The 4,725-nt window shown below is 48.8% G+C and overlaps 1 protein-coding gene and 1 non-coding gene across 2 annotated transcripts in view; one reads left to right on the forward strand and one right to left on the reverse strand.

The window, feature by feature from the left end:
- Rab44 (RAB44, member RAS oncogene family) overlaps positions 1–4,502 on the reverse strand; it is a 34,008-nt gene extending 29,506 nt beyond the window's left edge. The window contains exon 1 of the mRNA XM_008840071.3: positions 4,441–4,502. The gene's annotated coding sequence lies outside the window, so the exon portion shown is untranslated. The remainder of the gene's footprint in view (positions 1–4,440) is intronic.
- Positions 1,559–1,662, forward strand: LOC115071547. Its single transcript, XR_003850644.1, has one exon. It is a non-coding gene; the product is annotated as a U6 spliceosomal RNA (small nuclear RNA).
- Positions 4,503–4,725: the final 223 nt, after the last annotated feature.

Raw genomic sequence — 4,725 nt, forward strand, 5'->3', positions numbered from 1 at the left:
CTTAATATGATGCAAAAATGAAATAGACCAAAGGTGTCACTTCATGCCATCAGTGTGCCAATGCATTTGTTTTTAAAAATGAGCAATATAGTTTCCAGCCTGCCTGCCATGCACAAAGCCCTGCCTTTAATCCTTAGTACCACATAACCTGGGCATGGTGGCACATGCCTAGAATGCCAGCACTTGGGAGGTGGAGGCAGGAAGATTAGAAATTCAAGGTCATCCTCAGCTACATAACAAGTTGAAGCCAGCCTGAGATATAGGAGACCATGTCTCAAAGAAAAAAAAAGCACAAAAAATACATATATGCTAGGCACTAGGCTTGGTGGTGCACACCTTTAATCCCAGCACTTGGGAGGCAGAGGCAGGTGGATCTCTGTGAGTTCCAGGCCAGCTGGGGCTACAGGGAGACCCTATCTCAAAAAGACAAAAACAAAACAAAAACATACGTTTATATTTTTAGAACCTAGAACAGTGTATGCTGGACAGATGAATGCTGTCCCCATGTGTATTGGATAGCTGTGGTCCTTAAAGAGGAAACCCAGAAGCCATCAAGAGAAAGGTACACGTACTTGACTGTGTGCACATTAATTTGGGGGATAGGGTAGAAAAAGATGTTTTTGATCAAAGTTGAGCAGGTGAAATGGCTTAGCGGATAAAGATACCTGCCACCAAGCCTGAGGACCTGAGTTCAATCCCTGGAACCCATGGTGGAGAGAGAGAACACTAATTCCTGTAAGTTGTCCTCTGAACACACAGGCACACTGATGTGCATGCAGCACACACACACACACACACACACACACACACACTTGAAGCAGGAGAATCACTGCAAGTTTGAGGCCAGCCCAGATGTCATAGTGAGACCCTGCCTCAAAACAAAACATAGGGCTGATGAGATGTTTCAGCAGGTAAAGTTGCTGTTTACTAAGCCCAAGGATCAGAGTTCAATCCCAGGAACCCACAGAGTGGAAGGAGAGAAATGATGCCTTTAAGTTGTCCTCTCATCTCCACAGGCATACACACATACATATGCACACAAAATAAGTATCTAAATGCTTAAAAAAAATTTTTTTTTGGTCTTTTTGAGACAGGGTCTCCCTGTAGCCCTGGCTGACCTGGAACTCACTATGTAGACCAGGCTGGCCTTGAACTCACAGAGATCTGCCTGCCTCTGCCTCCCAAGTGCTGGGATTAAAGGCGAGCGCCACCATGCCCAGCCCTAAAAAATATTTTATTTATTATTTTTATTTTATGTGTAGGAGTGTATTGCCTGCATGTATGTGAGTACACCCGTGTCATGCAATGCCACGGAGGTTGGAAGTGGGCTTCAGATTCCCCTGGAACTGGAGTTAAGGACAGTTCGTAGCTGCTATGTGGGTGTTGGGAATCGAACCTGGGTCCTCTGCAAGAGCAGTAAGTGCTCTTAACCGCTAAGCATGACATTTGGGGGACAAGCTAAGGAAGTGTGGATATGGATTATGTTTGGAGGCTACTGGGCAGCAGGAGGCTTCTTGCTGAGGTCAAGGTGGAGAATTCCTTTAAAAGACATCTGATGGTGCTGGCTTCAGCAGCACATATACTAAAATTGGATCAATACAGAGAGTACATGGCCCCTGTGCAAGGATGACATGCATATTTTAAAAAATAAGCCAGGTGTGGTAGTGCACGCCTTTAATCCCAGCACTGGGGAGGCAGAGGCAGGTGGATCTCTGTGAGTTCAAGGCCAGCCTGGTCTACATAGTGAGTTCCAGGTCAGCTGGGGCTACAGGGAGACGCTGTCTCACATATATATGAATAAAAGATATCTGATGGAGGCTAGAGAGATGGCTCAGTGGTTAAGAGCACTGGCTGCTCTTACAGAGGACCCAGGTTTGGTTCCCAGCATCCACATTGCAGCTAACAACCGTCTTTAACTCCAGTTCTAGGGGATCAGATGCCCTCTCTTGACCTCCACAGGCATTGCATATGTGGATGATGCACTTACATACATGCAGGTAAAACTCTCATACACATCAAATAAAAATAATAAAGTATTTTTAAAGGAAGGGGAAGCCAGGCATGGTGGCACACACCTTTAATCCCAGCACTCAGGAGGCAGAGGATCTCTGAGAGATTGAGGCCAGCAGTCTGGTCCATATAGCAAGTTCCAGACCAGCTGGGGCTACAGAGAAACCCTATCTCAAAAATAAAATAAACTAAGATTAAGTTAAATTAAATTACAATTTTAAAAGAAAGGGGGCTGGACTCAGTGGTTAAGAGTACATATTGCTCTAGCAGAGGACCCGAGTTCAATTCCCAGTATCTATGTTGGGCAGCTGGCAACCACCTTTAACTCCAGCTCCACGGTTTCGGACACCTCTGGCTTCCAGACACCAGCACTCACAATAATTATTGTTGAAACTTACTACCCATCTCTAGCAAGACCCACGTCCCTTTCTGGCTGCATTTTTCCTAATTCTCATTCCCAGAAGACTCTTTTACTCATTTACTTTGTGAACTTGCATCTCCTTTTACTGACCTATAAGCTAGTGCTTGGCACCAGCCGGCGCTCAGCAAATATTTGTTGACTCTGTAATCTGTGTCAAGCACTGTGTCTGGCACTCAAGAGCTGCTGGGTAAAGGCAGCAATGAGGGTGATGATGTCATTGATGAAGGTCAAGTTCGATGTGGGCCATGTAACAGCTGGGTTCCATACAGGGCCAACACATCCCTGTTGTGCAGATGGGGAAACAGGGAGACTCTGGGGAACTGGTACCTGTGGCTCATCTGAGATAGACCTCCCCAAAAACCTCCTATGGTTGCCGAGGACTGTCAAGGAGCCACAGATGTTCACTGGGGCAGCCCTTGGAGGGACAAGAGCTTCTTAACAAATGTAGGAGAGTGAGCCCTGGTTTCCGGAAGTATGGGCAGTTTCAAGGTGCTTCCTGTGAGCTAGCCGATAAGGAGTGGAGGCTTTCAGATAACCGTCCCAGCAGCACAGAGCCTCGGGGAGCCCCACACTGGGGGAGAACCAAAGTGAGAAGTGTCATACCAGGTCACCAGCCCTATAGGCTCTTATGGCCAAAGGAGTCAGAATCCTGAAATAAGCTCCCTGCACCACATCCTGAAATTCGGGGTGCTCTTGTCACTGTCCTGGAATTTCTAACCACACTGCTCTCTGCAATCTGTTGCCAGCTGTCCCCCGGCATTTCATAAGAAAGTAGAACCTCAGGTCAACTCACCCAGTTCCACCCAGAGGGGACTTCAGTCCAGAGGCTCAGGGAAGGAAGTCAGCCTGTGCCCTGCAGTCAGTGCCACCTCTTAGTCGGTCAGAATGCTGTTTACCATCAGTCAGGATGGTGCACTCTGCCCTCCCGTTCCCATCAGTCACTGCCCCCTCACTGTATCCTAAATCAGTCGGTGCCCCCATTGGCCAAGGCGTGACCACTGAGAGACCCTGGGGACATCTTTCAATGAACCTATGAATGCTTGTGCACACGCATGTGTACACACGTGCATACGAGCACGCACACACTTCTTCCCCAGCTGTTACCTGTCTCTCTCAGTCAGTTCTCAGACAACACCCCTCACGTCACTTATCAAGTGCACAGGTCCCCTCTGTAGTCACTCAGAACCCCAGTCCTCAGAGTCCCTCTCTCCATCAGTCTCCCACATAGTCAGAGCAAAACACAGACAGCCCCTCAGCACCCAGAGAGCACCTCTCTCCCCTACATTCAACCTCACAGCTTGAAGTCAGCAAGCCCCGGCCCTAGCCATCTTCCAGGGTAGGACCCTGGCCCCAATATGGGGTTGCCATGGGAGTCCCACTGGCAGAGCAAGACTCAGAGGGAAGTGGAAAGGAAGGAGGTTGTAAGGTGCATGGGCCACAGCAGGACAACAGTCTGACATCTTCAAGTACCTTAGGGCCTCCTGTGACGGAGGGCTTAGAAACTTCATCAACTCAGCATGCCACTTAACCTCAATAAAGACCAACCACAGCCATGATCACTGGGCCTGAGAACCACCTAGAGGATTGTTCTATCTGCTTTCTTCCCTCCTTCCCTCATTAACTGAAAGAACTGAGGCTCCAAGAAGTCAGCCGACCTGCCCAGTGTCACAGGACCACCAATCTACTGATTATAAAGGATAGCGCACACAGACTTGCCTTCTTGCTCTCTGTTAGACAGTGAAGAGAGTGTCAAAGCTCAGCTTTGAGCCCCTGTCATAGAAGCCAGAGACTCCTGTAATCCCAGCAATGGGGAGGTGGAGGCCAGGGACTCTGAAGTTCAGGGTCTTCTTTGGCTACATGGTGAATTCGAGGCTAGCCTGGGCTACATGAAATTCTATCACAAAAAAAAAAAGTGAAAGAAAGAGAAAAGAAAAAGGATGGTACCCATGCCACCCCCTCCATCCTCGCCCCTCCAAAGCAGCAGCATTGCGTTATGGGGTGGCTCCCACCTCTCAGAGGCTCCCGGTTACAGCCCTGTGTTCCTGGACCCGTTGAAGAGGTGACTGTCCACTACCCACAGAGTGCAGATCTCTGCAACTGTTAACAGTCCTGGCTCTTGCTCAATTTCCGTTTCCGTTCCCTAGCTAGCCAATCTCCTGAGCTCATCTGGGGAGCTTCCTGTAGAACTGATCCCTTCACTGTCCTCTGCCTGACAACCCAGGTTCCCCACCCTGCAGTGTGAGAACTGGAGAAGAAAGCTGGGGCTGGGAGGGGGTTTCTCTGACTTAAGGCTA

Source organism: Nannospalax galili, unplaced genomic scaffold, assembly GCF_000622305.1.
Source record: "Nannospalax galili isolate Female #2095 unplaced genomic scaffold, S.galili_v1.0 scaffold538, whole genome shotgun sequence".
In the NCBI taxonomy this organism is placed as follows: Eukaryota; Metazoa; Chordata; class Mammalia; order Rodentia; family Spalacidae; genus Nannospalax; species Nannospalax galili.